Here is an 18,475-nt window from a genome sequence, read left to right on the forward strand (position 1 = left end):
GGACAGCAGGTAAAAACCACCACTTAGAAAAGAGGCTGGAATTTAAAGAGATAAGTTGGGGAGTTTCCTGGTTGTTGTTTCTTTGTTGTTTCTTCCCTTATTTAGATGGCTTTTCTAGATCCTAACTTTCTATGGGTAGACTGCTAGAAAGATCTCTAAACTCTTTTGATAAACAATCATTCTGCTTCATCTACGTTAAATACCTTTTCTTACCTATTTTGCAAACATATAAATGCCTTTCTATTAATTATGTAAATATAAACCAAATTGTCATGGCTTAATGAGCTACAATTCCTATTTTTAAAATTGAAGCTCTCATTTCTTTTAATGTATTGTTAACATGTGCATAAATAAATATTTTTAATCTGATGAGGTGAAATCGATTTTTAAACCCTGACAATTCAGCACATAAGACTGAAAAAATTAAAATGAGACTAGAACATTAAGCTTCTGGGCTTCATTGCCTAATGGAAACGAGTCTAAGATTTCAAAAGCACAAATTTACAATGATTAATAAAGATATACTGCTTTGAAAGGTGATCTATGAATTATAGCCAGTGAGACACTGAACGTATTATCATCCAGTGATGTTTGGTTTTGGTTTGCTGACCTTGGAGTACATTTCAATCACAGAACTCAAGTCAGTGGCTTGTCAACTGAGACATTTCTGCGATCTCAGCCTTTGAAGTTTTCTTTGTGACAGAAATATCATCCATGATAAATTTTTAGTGTGATGCGTGGGGAGTTAGAACAGAAGTATAAGAACAACTGAAGCTATATGCATAAATCCATGTGTTTCAGAATAATTTTAAAGAAGTCTTAATCTTAAGCAGCCAATTTTTACAGAACCCTGAACCAGTCTACTGCTTGTTTCACAGACACAGTTTTCACAGTAGTGTATAACTGGACAAGTTACCTAACCAGCAGTAGGTAACTTGGTTACCTACTTGGTACCACCCCTGCCCCCCATGCCCAGCCTTGTTATCCCTGAAATGATGGGGAATGATGGTTAGCCACACTATACAGAAAGCCACCATCCCTCTCTGGTGCTTAGACAAAGCACATTGAGGACACTGGGGGTAGGTAATGAACCCAGTTGTTTTTTCTGCCACTTTTGGGGAAAAAAATTCTTACCAGCAAAACTGTCTAGAAGTGTTGACCACTTAAATGAAACCCACATGATTCTTATTTTCTTCTAGAATCTAAAGTTTACAGTTCTTTTGTAATTTTCCAAAAAGTCTTTGACAGATATATTTGAGGTGAAGCAGAATTGACAACACACACCTACATTTGTTATAAGAAACTGGGAAATATTTGACCTAAAATCCCCAACGCATTGGCATAGTATTACCTACAAGGTAGATGTTCAATAAAAACTTGCCGAATGAATGAATAAGTGCATTAAAGAATAAGTAAATATTCAGAATCTACATCACTTGAATGAAGAGCTATAGTCAACCATTTCATGAACAATTATTTAGTGATTCCCAACTTTGGGTAAGCTCCATTTGGGGATATGCACAGGGTTCAGAGACATGTCAATTTTCTTCCTGGGAAAATTGAGAAAAGAGAGAAAATATGACTAAAGAGTAATGCTTTAATTGTGAAGGCAATCGCACATACATTAAACAATTAGATAACAAACTATTACAGGGTAAAGAGCTGAACTATCCACTCGACCACAGAGCTCATTAGAGTAGACTCTACCTTTATTTCTGAATAATGATAATATTACATGGTTACTGCAAAGTGCAAATAAACCTAATGAACACCTACACACACACAAACTGCCCTGCATATTGCAGTGTAAGGCAGGCAACTCAACAAATAGAAGCTGAATAAATGAATGAATGAACAATGGTCATATGGAAGGAATTCCCATTTTTCTCCTCCCGAATATAACTTGGTAGAATTTGAACAACTCCATGTTTCTGTTTAAGTCACTGAACACCGAAAGTTGTTTTTTTGTTGTTGTTTTGTTGTTGTCTTTTTTTTTTTTTTTTCAGTATAAGACATTGCTTATTTCTACAATGCTGACCTCTTTTGCCTAGCATGGCTGAATTAGCTAAACATCACACCCTAAGGAGAATAGTGATATTTATTAATATACAATGATTACATAACATAGTGTGAACAAGCCAGCCTATAAATTAAATAACCACCTCAGGTAAACATCTACCCATCAAAAAGATATTTGCTAATAAAACAACACTTAATACATGTACAGTACAGTGATATACAATTTAAAGAACATATAATAATTGCCTTCACTTATTTAATCTCCATAACTAGTACTCTGTGACAGGTATTATCATTCCCACTTTAAAGACAAAGAATTAAGGCTCAAAGATCCTTAGATGACATTTTATAGATCAAAAGCTACTAAGACACTGGAATCAGGGTGTGAGCAAAGTTATTAAATCAGAGTGCTTAAACTTGAGGGTCAGACACATCTTGATGAGTAACCTTGCTGCTCCCCAGCAGAGTGACTCTGGCCAAGCTGTATCACAGGTTTGAGTGTTAGTTCCTTCATCTAGTTAATACACAGCTTCTTTTGAGGCTTAAATGAGAGGACACCTAGTTCAGAGAATCAGCAGCATGTTATAAAGGAGAGTGCATTTCCTTGTGTCTCCTCTGCTGTTTCCTCTATGCAAGAGTGCCTTAAAGAGCAGCAGCAAAAAAAAAAAAAAAAAAAAAAAAAAAAAAAAGGCTCCACCTAAAATAGACTTAGGTAACAGAAGTCTGCTAAAATGGAAAAAAGAATTATAAAAATACAGCACCATGCTAAACTCTTCCCAATGGAGCAAAGATATTCAATCACAAATCTTTTTGGAGCACCCAGCACGACTGGCCTGAGAATTATGTATGTACTTAAAAATATAATTTCTGCTGATGTGTTAGTACTCAAATCTATGTTCTCATCTTTAAACTTAGAGGAATAGTAAATGTTGCCAAGCCAAGGAATAGGAGGTTACCCTTGTCCATTGAAAAAAGGAGTATAGTTTATTTAGAAGCTAAACTAATTGGTATTTTTTGCTCTCCAGTAGGAGTCACTCTTAACAAAAAATTTAATTCATAAGCTAAATTAAGGCTGATGTTTAGTTAGTAGATGCATATATATGGAATGTTATAAAAACTGTAATAAATGGTGATAGCTTAGACCCAACAAAGGATTAATGTTTCATATTCAACTTAAACTGCAATGACAAAAATCCCTAATAGGTATGAGTACAACTTCATAAAAGATCTAATTATTAACAGTAGGATGCAGACAGACAGACACACACCCACACACAATTTATTCTGATGACCATAACTTGAGACAGCCTTGCAATTTAATAATGAACACCAACAAACCTCTTACATGTATATTCCCATATTTCTTTGTATTGAAATCTTAAGACTATGAAATAACTGTTTTCTTATTAAGAAATTAAGATTTTTACTTTTTCAGTTGGGATCCTAATTATTTTAAATTTTTTTTCAATATACACACATATCTGGAGAAAATATTTATCTCAGATAAACATACTTATCGGGTAAGTAGAAAATATATTTATCTGAAGTAAATCCATATTACACGAAGAAGTCAGATAAAGCACAAATCATCTCAATCTTTTTAGTGGCATGAACTTATTTTCTTGGCATCATTTAGATATTCTCAGGTAAAATACTTTTAACTATTTACATGGTTCAAATATGGACACATTTAGTTTGGAAGATGCTTTTATCACAGAAAAGTATCAAAATATCAGCATAAACTGTGAAATCTAATTTTATTTGTGTCTTTATTAGTGACTTCCTATGTTATCTTGAATTGGTTATTTTTATATGACCTGGGTTCATATGTAGACATTCAAATGGTTTATCACATGATCAAATATTTATTTTCTGAGTGACTGGTCAGATAGCTTGTATTCATATTGATTAGAAAGTAATTCACATTGATTACTAAGGTAAGCAATGGGTTGTTTTTTAACTAGATTTTTGATCCATAAGTAAATATTTGACTTCTACCTTTCTGTGACACTATTTCCCTTTAGAAGAAAGAAGAGACTTCTCATTTTGCTTTATGTGGCATTATAAAAACTCACACAGACATAGATGGCTTGGAGACATAGCAGCATGCAAAATAGATGCAAAAACCAGATTCTCAAATTTCAGTATACAATGAAATCTGATCAGATTCATTTCCCCACTTTTCCACATATTTTCACATGTCTGAGGTAAAGAATTCAATGAGTATGCCATTATCTACGTGAACATAACATCTTCTACGAAATTCAACAAACCAGAGATACAAAACGGCATCACCCTGCAAATAAGGTAAACTGTAGCTAATAGCATTATGTGATATGGTAAAGTGTAATACCAAGTAGCAAGACCAGAATATATAGATTTTTAGGTTTAATTACACTGGAACCTATACATTTGACTCAAAGTGAAATTCACTTCTTCCTTCCTCAATTTTTTGCAAAGTAACTGCAAAAGTCATAAATTTACTACTAAATCTCTCAAATATTAAATGAAATTAGACAAAGATAGTGCAACTGACACATCTGAAGACTAGATGTGATTTTTATTTAAGGAGAAAAGATTTCATGATGCCTCTTATTTTTCCCCAGGCCATCAATCTTTTTCCCTTGGGATAAGTGGAATGTTCTTTAAAAAAAAAATAGCAAACCCTTATCCTAACCCAGTGTAATCCATAGCCAGTCTCCAAGTCTGATACAAAAACAAACCATTTCTATTTTGGTACAATGAGGAAGCATCACACTGGACAATGTAAAAACAGGGATGGAGGAAGTTGACTCAGATTGCTGCACTTCCTAGATGAAGCCGGTTAGCCAGCTTACCACAATCACCTGAGTCAAATGAAATTCGAGGACAATTGTTTTTTTCCGTCAAATTGGTATACGTGTAAATGAATTCCCAAAAAGTTAGAGGGGAAATCCTGGTTATGTTTATTTGTCTGGATGAAGGATGATAGTTGAGAAACTTTTAACAAAAAATGGATTGATGAAGCTGACTGGAATCTCAGCACAGGATGTTCTCAATTTTAAAAAATTTGCGAATAAATATCAGGCTTCCCATTGCATTGCTCGATAATCAGAGGGGAAATGTGATTATCACAATGAAAATGATTTTCACTCTAAATGAACTAATTATCTAGGGTTTATTAACCCTCTTTGGGGGTGAAGATTCTAGCAATTTCCTGAGGTTTCTAACTGTTGATTACCTTTGTTGTTTCACATCATGGAGCAATAGGACAACTTGCTAGGCAGAGAACAAACAATTGTCAAATACTTTAATGGCCACCTCAGACAAATGGAATGAAAAGAGTAGGTATAAAGGAAAAACAAAACATAAATTTTAAAATGCAAGTGAATGACCATACAGTGAGAGCATCCAACGTACATCCGTCATTGAAGTGCCTTTTCAAGTTCGTGTTTAACAGATCTAAGTTCCCTCAAGGCCAATCGATAACCTAAAGCTTAAGCAGGTCACTGGTCCATTCCTAATCTAAATATGGTGTTCTTTAACTCAAAATAAACTTGAATTTTAACTACTGAGTTTTCAAAATAAGCACCCTCTTCATTCTGTTAATCAAAAGCACTTATATACCCACCCCACACATAAACACAGACACGACCAGGAAGGAACAGGTGAGACAAGTTTTGCATCATCTTCTATTAAAAGACAAGCACTTAGAGTAAATCCCACGAGTAATCTAAAAGACTTTTTTTAAAGAGATAACGTGCAATTTTAAAAAATTCTGGGTTTTCATTAAATAACAGTGAAAGAAATTCATAAGCTTTTATTGAGCATAAACAGTACTAAAATAAGAATGATTTGGGGAAAAAATTGATATTGATAAATTTTGGCTTTTAACATTAACCCAGCTGAATCAGGTATGGGTGATGAGTGAGAAAAAGTACTGCGGCAGTATTGGTCTTATTTCCTTCATTTATGGTTGGGCCAAAAATTGATGTAAAAGTCATCAACTAGCTTACTGACAGCAGTGCCAAAGGCCAAATTATGGTGCTTACCAACCAAAGACATGAAAATTGTCTCTATTTGTTTGACAGGGGTATTTGTTTTCAACAATGTCAGCACTTCGACCTCTTCAGGCATGATTATCAAATGCATTTTGAACATAAAACAACTTTAGCATTTCTAACTATGAGTCAAAAGGACAAACAGGTCAACTCTCACCCTTCCCTCTAGTTGAAGATATCCCTTACTGCCAAGTGGGGCGTGTTCTCTAATATCTGTTCAGGAACTGAATGCCATGTTCTTTATGGGGTCTGGACCTCTATCTACTTAGTACCATCATATGGTAACTGTGTTGTGTGCAAGGAAATCGTACAGAACGTATGATAAAGACAAGAGTTCCTCGAGATATACCAATTTTGTACATGGGCTGTGACCTTCAAACTTGCCAGCAATGTTGGATTTTTTTTTTTTTTTTTTGAGATGGAGTCTCTCTCTGTTGCCAGGCTGGAGTGCAGTGGCGCGATCTCGACTCACTGCAACCTCTACCTCCCGGGTTCAAGCAATTCTCCTGCCTCAGCTCCTGAGTAGCTAGGACTACAGGTGTGTGCCACCATGCCCAGATAGTTTTTGTATTTTTAGTAGAGATGGGGTTTCGCTATGTTGGCCAGGATGGTCTCAATCTCTTGACCTCGTGATCCGCCTGCCTCGGCCTCCCAAAGTGCTGGGATTACAGGTGTGAGCCACCACGCCTGGCACATTGGATACCTTTAACTAATCAACTGCTCATATGTTCTGCAATAAACATATGTCTACTTTATTAAAAATCTAAATGTATTGTGTCCATTACATTTTCTTTTTTTTTGAGACGGAGTCTCGCTCTGTCACCAGGCTGGAGTGCAGTGGTGTGATGTTGGCTCACAACAACACAAGCAATTCTCTTGCCTCAGCCTCCTGAGTAGCTGGGATTACCAGCATGCGCCACTACCACGCCTGGCTAATTTTTGTATTTTTAGTAGAGACAGGGTTTCACCATGTTGGCCAGGATGGTCTTGAACTCCTGACCTTGTGATCCGCCCGCCCCGGCCTCCCAAAGTGCTGGAATTACAGACGTGAGCAACTGCCTGAGTAAGTTCTAGCTTTGTAACTTACCTGCATAAGTTCTAGCTTTGTCTAAATCTGTTTCCTTATAAACCAATAATTTTCAAATAACTGTGTTAAATTGTGACCACATAACCTTTGTTCCAATCCCTAAATTCTGTGTTTATGTTTTTATTATAATGTAATATCTCTGGCAAATCAATCTCTGAAAAACACAAAAACAATCAAAAGTTGTTTCTCCAGTTGACCAAGCAAAACTCCACATGGTCCCTGAGATTTTCAGGGAAGAGACAGACAGAAGCTGCTAGACAGAAGCTCAGTGGAGTATCTGTGGCCACTGCCTTAATCACGCCAGATCTGCAAGCTCTCTGTGATCCAGAATCAGGTTCTGTAGTCACCTCCAGATAAGGACTATATTCTAGAATATAGGATTCTCCAGCAAAGTTCAGTGCCTTGTTAAATAAACTAGGCATCCACCTTGCTGCTCCCAGATATCTTAAATTTCTAAACAAAGATGATACTTTAGCTTTCTTTGTCCTGTGCTCCAACAATATAATCTGCACACAATAGGAGCTCAATCACATTTTGCTCATTGAGTGAATGAGGAACAAAAAGAGATTTATTTCCTTCCTTTCCACAACAACAGAAATCATCATGTCCACAGAGAAGAGAGTTTGTCAGAAAAACACATGATAGCCAGCTGTAACTTCCATTTGAGAATAAGTCTTCATGAAACGGGAAAATGAGCATATTACTAGACAACAATTTTCAATAGAGCTATATCTACTTTACACTGATAAAACGTGCACACAATATGAGGAGCTGTTCCCCTAGTTTCCAAATGTTCTAATTATTATTTTTTATTTCATGAACCTGGTCTGTCCTTTACCTAGATTATAATCTGCTGAAGATCAGGGATGAACCAAATTTTATTTGCTATCCTGGCAGACAGTGTATTCAAAAACATATACAATTCACAGAAGAAGGGGGCGTGAGGGATCTAATTTACCTTCCTTTCTCTTGTATAGCGTGGCTACTCTCTCAATACAATAACTAATAATGCCAACAACATGCTAAAGGCATAAAGATGGACACATCTGTTGTCACTTTTGAGAGGTGATACTGTTACGCCACTTATTATGTGTGATGCAGACTTCTGTTTGTTTCACATGTTCTTTAATTTTTTTTTGGCAAGTCACCTTTACTTATTTAATCTATATTCTACTTTGAACATTCAATTATAAACATTTTCTTAGAGGGACACCATATTCTATGGTTAAATATTATTTCCTGATGACGTGAAAGAAAACAAAGAGAAGAAACAGGTGCTTTCCATGTCATTTCCACATATTTAACTTTTTATTTGTTGTCCTTTCCAACACATTCCATTTATCTAGATTTGAGGCAGTACAGAAAAAAAAACAGCTTAAAAAATTATTTTGTTGCATTGTTAACAGAAATATATGTTCGTAACAAAGGACCTCAACAACAATTACGGTAAGCCATGTGGCTGATTCCATCTCTATAACATATATTACACTGTTATCATGGACTACATGATGACATCATTTAGGATGCACTTGCTATCACTGTATTTTTAAGAGTCATATAAGCGCTGTGTTTATTAGTCTGCAAGGAGAATCAGTGGTACCAGACCCTTATAAAGCATTACAAAATGAACTCTGATTTGTACAACTACTTGTGGCCATACACACTTTGGTGCAAATCTTTCCAATGGCAGAAACATTGGCCATTGCTGTCCACCTTCCAGGAGGCGTGGCACTTAGTAGGTGTGCTATAAATATTTGTGAATTTTTCAACCTCGAACTTTAAGCTGATTCAGTGCCAAGTGAGTATACCCAGAACTTCTGACTCACATCAGGGTTTCTTTCCCTTTGAGGAGATATAGACTCCATTTGACAATATGTTAGAAACTATACTCTGTATCACCAGTTACTTCTGTGATGTATATACTTGATGAATATAATTTTGTTGACTAGAATTCTAAGAGAAAGGCACTAAAGTTTTATAAAGGCCAATTTGAAATAAACTTAAGATCTAAATACGCAGAAGCCCACATCTTTTATGAAACAAGCCTAATCGGTCAAGTCCACCAAAAATTTACTAAATATATGTGAACAATTAAATAAAACCTTTCTACATTCTTAACAAAGAAATACTTTGTCTGAAAGCATATGCTAAAATAAGTTATCATTCTGGATGTTTTAACCTTTTTTTCTTAAGGTTTCCTAACTCATTGATATCAAAGAGACACCTGGTAGCAATGCTATAGTTAAGTATCTGTCTGGGTTTCCTTCATAATTCCTAATTTTCAGATACTTGTAAGGAAATTGCCAGAATCTTAAATGTGCTATACAGAGTTGTCTGTAAAGATGCAAATATCATTTCTTATTCTCCTTATATTCCTTTCTTTCTACAAAATTTCAAAGCTGCTCAGTCATTTTGAATCATACAGTGTATAAAAATAGACTTTTAATACTTGAGGTATTTTTTCTCTATTGTCTATGGCACTTTCTCCCACCAGAAAAAAAACAAAACAAAACAAAACAAAAAAAAAACCAGAAAAAAAAAACCCCTCAACTCACCTCCGCATTCCCCAATATACCTTAATTTCCTTGAATAAAATGCAGGTGCTTCATTTCAAATGGGGTCCAATGACTGACATTTAAAGCTAACATCTTAATAAGTGGCTATGATGCTTAACATGTTGGCATTCACAGGACTTGCACTTGCCTCATGTAAGTAAAATTGGGCCATACCACCCTATCGTGTATTACGTCTAATCTGGATTCTGTAATCTCAATTGCGATTATCCCTTTTGTTGTTTTCAAGACTGCAAGTTCACAGTGAAGCTGAAAGGCAGGACGAGGTTTATTTTATAGTGAATATTGTTTTTGCTCTCTGTTGTTGAGTTTGAAGCACAGCTGTGCAAAGTAGTTTCAATGAACCAAGGAATGGTCCCAGAACAACCAGCTCAGAACTTTGCCCTGAGTTCACAAACTATAGGCTACGTGATAATTATATAAACTCCTCCAGAACTATGACCCCTTTCATGAATTTTTAGCTGGATCTGTGTCAAGTAGTATTGATTTATATCGATCTCAAGGGTATTTTTTTCCTCTGATTTTTACCCAATTTACACAGCAATGAACAAGGACTCAGCCTAATTTCATTTTCTACGCAGTAACTAGTGTGTTATTTGCATTCCATAAATGAAATGGAATGTAGGGACACAGACTAAACTGCTAATTCAAATAAAACCATAATATTAAGAGCATTATCTTTTATAAAAGAAACGCAGTTTTATTTAGTAAAAGCATTATTCTTAATAGTAAAAACAATAAAACATCCTAAGCCATACTCTACATGTCTTAAAATACCCCGAAATAACTTTTATAAATAACATATAAGTCTTCTATTTATAATTAAGTGTTCACAGTAAATGCACTCTTTAGGTATAGTCCAACAAATTATAGGAGAAAAAATTCTGCCATAGTTTCTAATCAAAATCTCCAATTGCATGATTCCAAGATAAAAATGAACCTTAATTTAAAGCATTAAAAACTCTGAGCTAAGACCCCTAGCTTAGAAAAGACATTCCTTTCAAAAAAAAAAGAAAACAGCATAACCTCTTACCTACTTAAAGTTTATTCTAAATAGGAGTCAGTGCCTTCACCTTTCTAGAAATGAGAGTATATGCTTCAAAATAATAATTCAAAAATAAGTGATACCAGTAATTTGGGTTGTCAAGTTGAATTAATAAATTATTACTGGGCCAACCTGGAACCAAAATTATCAATCGCTTCAAAATAATTCCTAGTCTGTTCTAGGAAACATCTTAAGCCTAGCTTAGAGAAAAGTCACTACTCAGGAACACCTTTCTTCAGTGACTAAGAAGCTCAGAGGCACTCAATTTCTAATGTCAAAGATACCCATTTAAATGGCTTAATATCCAAACATATCCTGACAAATTATTCAGATCTTACTTTTCAAATGTGAGAGCAAAGGGAAAGTTTGGCAAATTGGTACTATGTTTTAAATTTAATCATAAAATCAATTCTTGGGAATTGCAAATAATGTCTTAGAAGTCAGCTGAGGACCAGATTTGGCCACTGAATGCTCTGTGACGCTCTTGCTGAAAGACAAGAACAGAACACACACATTCAAGCAGGAAGTGTGCCGGCCACAATCATGGGACTCACACCCAGGGAAACCTGTCCTTAATTTATCCCGTCGTGTGTAGATTTGGCAAGGATCTCCAAATATCATTTACATACCATATGCCCTGAATTACCTAGGCACAATGGCTGTGGATAAATATGTTTCAGGTCTGACTGTTTGCTTCCTTTTATAAGTTTTGCAGCTTTCATTTCATTTTTCACATTGCTAAATAATTTAATGTAATATTGCATGTTGTAAAAGAATGTTGTGTTAAATCAATAAATAGTTCATTGTGTCCTGTGATAAGAAAATAAATGCTCCTGAGGTAGGTGACCAGGAGACATTATTTCTCCTATGAAAGAATCAAAGAAGGGAAATCAGCTGTTTATGCTTTCAACTCATTTTAACCTTTGTCTTTTTACTAGGCATATAAATGCAGGCATTCAAAAATAAAGAAGACAGAAATCATACATTCTGACTTCTGTGAAACATACAGAACTGGTCAGCAAGTTTTCATGTCTAAAAAAGACCCCTGAAAATCTATTCTTGGTCATTCTTGTATTTGTTCTTCTTACAGTTTACAGACATTATAATTACTCTACGCCTTAGTTTCCCTCTCTTCCATAATACAATGGTATTAACAAAAAAGTAGTCATATTTGTGTAGATTTTCAAATGACACTTAGATTAATAAAAATGTATACTTAAACTAAAAAGATCAAAAGCCTAAAAAAAGGCTTGGAGCAGAACTACATACATATTTTTTGTTGTGTACTATAAATTTGACTGTATAAACTTCCAATTAAAAATGACATTCACACCATCATTTTTGATAGAATTTTGCACAGTAGGAATACTCATTAATGCAGGGTAATACAGTGTGATAAGCAGCTTAGACATCAAAATAGTAAAAAGGAAAAAAAGAAGCCAGTTGGTCTACTTTTTATATGAGTAAGATAAAACTTAAAAAATTAAATACCTGAAGAAATTTGAGAAAACATTTATTGGCATTTTAAAATTATGTCAAATCAAGAGCATCTATTCTCTTGTCAGTTTCTACTTCAGAGATCTCAGTTCTAATAAAAAAAATCACATTTCCATCCTATGTTTGATCATGATACATTAAATGCATTTCAATATTCAAAATGAAATTAAATACAATTTAAATACTTTTACTTATCCTACAATTACCCTCCTAAATAGAGAGTATGTCTGTGTATACATTTTTTTTTACTACTTATATGAAGTATCTGAAATATCTCAATTTTTTTCAGCATTGGTAACAGAAAGGCAAAAGCCCATCAGCTACAAACCATGTGCACGTGGGTCATTTTATGATCTTTAACTAGAAAATACAAAATGATCATATAATTATCTATTGTATGTTAAAATAAATGGCAAACGAGGTGTGTCCATATACTAGGAGAGAAATAAATAAAAGGCAATCGAGTAATTTCAGAATATTATCAAAGAATTTTGCTTTCTTTAGGGGGCAAGAAAAAGAAAGAGGCTACCATTTGAAGGCCAGCAATGAAAGGGTTAACAGACATATGCTGTATAATTAGGAGATGCATTAATGATTATGAATAGTAAATGATTTGGTGCAAAGAAAAAATTTTAGTCAAAGGGACATGTACCTATCTTACATGTTTATTAGTAACTGTATATAACTAGAAAATTCTGCTATTAAGAATCTTGCATTATTGGTGTAAATACTTCCAAGGGTACATCAAATTGTAATCTTTCATACGACATCCATCAAACCAGGCTGGAGATTTTGACAAACATTAAACACAGTAAGGAGGCAATTATGTATGCATGATTTAATCTGCAACTAATTAATATGCAAATTTATTCATATGTTAGTTACTAAATTAAAAATGCAAAGAAGCCCTTATGGTGATTCTCGAAATTTTGCACAAACAGAACATTTAAAATGTAAGAAAAATGAAGTTTTTTAGAAAACTATAACACACTTTTAGTGTCTCCAGAACCTGTTGCATTAAGAAGACTCAAAAATATGTGTTTAAATACTAGATAATAATTTAAAAGGTGTGCTAATTTTATGTGAGAATGTTGGAACAGAAAGATTAATCAGAATTCTCTCGAACTCTTAAGAGATACACTCTAATTACCAGACAAATGGTATTCTATTTCTAAGCTTCCTTCTCTGCTTTTGGGTTGTCAGAAGTTGGTCATCTTCCTGATATCTTAAATAAATGGTTAAGAATTTTGAGGGGAATAAATAGTATTTGAAAGCAACCAGATATAATGAAAATTTAGGGTAACTTTGAGACCATTTGGTGTTCACTAAACATACAATTCGCTCAAGATGGCAACTCGCTCTTTTTGCCTTTGGGGAACAGCTCTTTGCAAACGGAGAAATGGGAGGAAAATCTTGAGAGAGGCTAGAAATTCTACCAAACTCTCTTCCAAATGAATCTTCAAAGAAAATAATGTGGCTAACCAAAAAGCAACAACCTCCCAAAAAAGCAGAAGGTAATTTTATCTGAATTCAATCTGGCTATTTTAGTCCTACATTTTCCAGACAGTCCAAAATTGATTTGAATCTTGTATGTGAGATGAGGGGTGTGGAGTGGTGATAATTTAAAAATATCTTTGGGTGTCTGTATACAAGGGAGTATCCCTTCAAGTGCACTATATATTATTCTTTGGTATTATTGCCTTATGCCAGAACCTGATTCCCCTAAGACTGCCTAGTGATCAGCAGTGAGATTTTGTATGGATCACCTCTCATCTGTTTACCTTTTTCATCCGACGTCCGATGGCCATGTACATACGCACAAAGCTCCTGGAGCTGGCTCTTGGAACAGCTGTACTGGCCTCAAGAAATCAACACAAGTCAACTGTATGAGGAAGCACAATAACAGCATCTACGGCTCTTCCTAGGGCACTGAACTCTCACCCATGTTAAAAAAAAAAATCACCATCAGTCTTGCTGCTGCCAAGTGACACACAAAAAGGAAGTTAACCATTGGCTGTGACTTGCATTCACAGTCTGACTCTGATTCCCCTGCTTCCCTTAGCCCATTCTGATGCCAAGCGGACTACAGCTTGCCCATTTCATTTCGACCACGGCAGCCAAAAAAAGCACTGCCCCACCGTGCAACGACAAGCAGTCTGTTTTGATATTAGTACCTCAGTATGTGATATAAGAGAGTCAGATGTCCTCAAACTATGTGCCCTCCCCTGAGGGACTCTGTCCTGGCCCTCCTTGGCCAGAGAGATGGCAAGCGTGCCACAAATCCTTAGCTTTGAAAGCACAGGGGATGGAGAGGCACTATCCGCAGGCTCAGATGGAAATGGCCATGAGTGCCTCTTCTTCCGGGGAGAGGATTCAGGCCCTCCAATTCCACACTCTAGTCTAACTGGAAATATTAACTCAGATTCTATTCACTCCCTACCAGCATACAAAGCACAAACTGAATTACATAAGAAAAAGAGTCATTTTCTTATATAATTAAATTGTAGTAAATGCTAGTAAGTAAACATCAGGTTTCCTTCTTTTTCTTTCATGAAAGACAGAGGAATATATGGGGTTCCCGAAAATTGATTTTTTCATTGATTCTTAGGGAGGAAGATGAGAGTGAAGTATTCTCCCCCCCACAACAAATTCTGATTTATTTGCTAAATGTACGGAATCTGACTCTAACCTGGTTTAACCTCTGAATGTGCCTTGTAATGTTCTAGCTCTCTCCAGCACTAATAGATCATGCTTTTTATCATTCCAACGAGGCATCGTCAGGCGAGGACTGCAATTGCTGGGCATTTCAAAAGTCTGAGACTACCCCAGGCATCTTTAATTTTTACAGGTGACTCAATTTTTGTTGTGACCAGAACTGAACATAAAGCTTTTAAAAGCTTAAATGTACACATTTATGCATTCATTACACAGTGTTAAATCTAATTTGTTCTTTTTACTGTCACAGGAAGCACATGTTTAAAGCAATCTGTTTCCTCATGTGAATGCTTTCCTGTCTGTTTAAAAAAAATTGCGACACACTTTACCCTGAGTAACCAAGAGGTGATCATAAATATCCCTAAATAGCATTAAACAGATATGAAAGACATTAACACTTTCAGAATGCCAAAGTAGTATTAAAAAAAAATTCTAACAGATGCTCCTAGGTCAAAAAGTGAAATGTGTGTTTCCTGAAAAAACACTCTCATCAGAATCATAAATGAACTGTGAGTGGAGAAGTGAGGTGTTGCTGAACAAACCAGGATCCTTTTGGTGAGGAACACGGCAATCCACTGCCAACGTGTACGTGCCATAAAAAGCCAAATCGAAATGGAAGTTTGATGAAAACCAATATCCTTTGTAATCCACAAGGTGGCAATGACTACAAATGAGGGGTGGCTAAATCAGATCTATCAGCTTTCCAGAGAAAAATTATCTCTGTGAACTGAAGCATCGGTCCCTGTTCAGGGGGTACACGGAAGAAATTCAGGGCTCACCAGCCAACAAGGACCTTTCCCGAGGAATCTAACTCGGTGCCTGGTTTTTCTGCAAATTAAAATTGGCTGGGAAAAGACATTCATTGTGGAATGTGGAGACCACGCTTCCGCTCACACCTCCCCTCCCTACTTTCAGCAGATGTTTTTTTCTTTAAATGCAGGAAGAGTTAACTAAATCAGCCTTTATATCTAAAAAAAAGTGTTTTAAGTTTCTCATAGCCGATGATCAAAAATACCTTTTCTTTTGTGAATTTAACAGGGGCATTGAGAAAAGATACATTATAATGCGTCAAAGCCTAGAATCTAGCCATTCTTTGACTTTACCTTAAAACATCTGTACAAATATTCCTGCTCAGTGTAAGAAATCTACCTAAGCAGTCCTAAACAAACTGAACTCTGTTTACTTTATAAAAGAAACAGACTGCCACACAGGTCTACCTAGTCCACACATCTTCATCTTGCCAGGCAAAGTTAATACCTTAGGCCTAACCTTCAGTTTTGCGGGGGAGAGCTATAGCCAGCCTCACCAAGGGGCTGTGCATCATTCGGGCAGACCCGTTCCCGGCCTATTATAGAATATCACTGACAGAAAACAAAAGAAAAAGCATGTATCTCCTTATCACTTAGAGGCAAGGCTGATTTAGGCATAAACAAATTACTGGCCAAGGGAACCACATTATAAGCAGCTCCAGGCATCATAGCCGATGTACGAGTTCAAAAGAGAGGATAGAGAAAATATTTCCAACACAAACTTTGCAGACCACTAGGTCTAATGATTAAAAGGGCTGACTACGTGTCTTGGTTTGATAGAGATAGGTTTGCAGAGCCTGGGCAACACAGGGAGACCCTGTCTCTACCAAAAAAGAAAAAAAAAAATTAGCCAGGTGTGGTGGTGTGAACCTGTGTACTCAGCTACTCAGGAGCCTGAGGTGGGAGTACCGCTTGAGCCTGGGAGTTTGAGGCTGCAGTGAACTATGATTGCACCACTGTACTCCAACCTAGGTGACAGAGCAAGACCCCATCTCAAAAAAAAAAAAAAAAAGCAATATTACATAATTTCAGAAAAAGCAAGTGACCTCTGTTAGGTAAAATTCTTTTGCACATAGTTGAGACCCTGGTCTTAGTTTCTATTCTGCTGCTAACTACTCCTAAGTACGCTGCCATGTTAGATTTGTTTCTCAAATGCCAAAAGAAAGGTAGTTACCTTGTTACTGATAATAGCATGACACTGCTTTTAATTATGTGTAACAATAGTATGCAACATTCAAGGATATTACATAAACGCATTCAAACCCCAATAAGTACTTATTTTACAAATAACTGTGCAGCTAGGAAGTGACATAGCCCCCTAAAAACCCAGTTGATCAGATTTCATACTCTACTATATTATACTGTCTTTGTTTACACAGATGCTCCCCTGGACTGCCTGGCATACTGATTTGCTTGGGCAAAAGTTATAGGACATGACTATACAGAGATACTGACGATCATTCTACAGTGAAATGAAACTTGTGAACATTAATTTATTGTAGATAGTCAAATACTTGCTAACTTAACGACAATCTTGCTGTAGAGAGCTTTTTGGTCTACAGAGTGTCTGAAACACTACAGGCAGCACCGACAGCATTATGGTTAAGAACACAGAAACTTTAGAGACAGGCTGCCCAGGTCTCACTCCCAGCTCTGCCACTTACTATGTGTGACCGCAGACACGTTTCTTCACCTCTATGTGTCTCATTTTTAAGTCTCTTGAATAAACAGTAGTACCCATGTCATAGGATTTTTATAGGAATAAATGATTTAATAGATGCAAATGATGTAAGAGTGTACCACTTAGAACACGGAATAAGTACTCTGGCATGGAATAAGTACTTTGATAAAGGTTTGTTATTAGTATATTGACACCACCTTATTATGCAGGCACTATTTATACCTGCTTTGTAGACAGAGAAACAGGTTTGTGACCTAACCAAGGCCACTGGGTGAGTAAGTAGAGGCTGTCAGATGTTAAATTAGAAAGGTCTTTTTATGTCTAAGTGCAGTGTTTTTTCTACCCTGCTACACCACTTTTACTACTATATTCATTCACTGGAAATATATTTCAGAGTAATACACATAAGTAAAGCAGTGAGTCTGGTTGCCATAAGACAAAAAAAGATGTATCTAAAACATATCCCTCACCCTCGTCAAGGTGGTGACCAGTGAATAAGGGCAATCAGCTTAAGGGACAAAAGTCCATGTGTTACCCTTTGTGGGTTATTTTATTTTTCAAATGCATGACTTTCTCAAAAGGCTACATGGTACACTCTTTAAAATGCTAAGGTTATTCCTACAAATTGTGATGCAAGTGACACAAGACTGCAAATTTCATTAAACGTGAAGAATCTCAGTTGAAAAGCTCCACGATTTAAATAAGAATACACAGAAGAAAAAGACATGTTCCATGTTACATGGTGTGTCTAGTTTTTAGCTGCAATGAAAAATACTCTTTGAATAAGTATAAACGGAGAAAGGAATGAATGAATAAATGAACATGCTTTTTTCCCCTTCTACCTGGGCACTCCCAGCTTGTTACTGTCGGGTTTCACTTACATCAATATTGGGTGAAGTTACTAATATATTTACTAAAGGGAAAATGAAATAGCATTTATTTGTAAAATAATTACTGACTGCAGTTTGAATTTTGTAATCCCAACTATATCTGTTCATAATAAATATTT

General features: G+C 35.8%; 1 protein-coding gene across 47 annotated transcripts in view; it reads right to left on the reverse strand.

The window, feature by feature from the left end:
• TCF4 (transcription factor 4) overlaps window positions 1-18,475 on the reverse strand; it is a 366,378-nt gene that overhangs the window by 100,499 nt on the left and 247,404 nt on the right. For 7 of the 47 annotated variants that reach the window (XM_054461475.2, XM_054461473.2, XM_063653733.1 and 4 more), the window contains exon 1: window positions 1-18,311. This exon is cut by the window's left edge and continues 2,052 nt beyond it. The exons of the other annotated variants lie outside the window; for them this stretch is intronic. The gene's annotated coding sequence lies outside the window, so the exon portion shown is untranslated. Of the gene's footprint in view, window positions 18,312-18,475 lie in introns of those variants that run through there. 47 annotated transcript variants of the gene reach the window in all.

This window comes from Pongo pygmaeus, chromosome 17 (assembly GCF_028885625.2).
Source record: "Pongo pygmaeus isolate AG05252 chromosome 17, NHGRI_mPonPyg2-v2.0_pri, whole genome shotgun sequence".
NCBI classification, from domain to species: domain Eukaryota; kingdom Metazoa; phylum Chordata; class Mammalia; order Primates; family Hominidae; genus Pongo; species Pongo pygmaeus.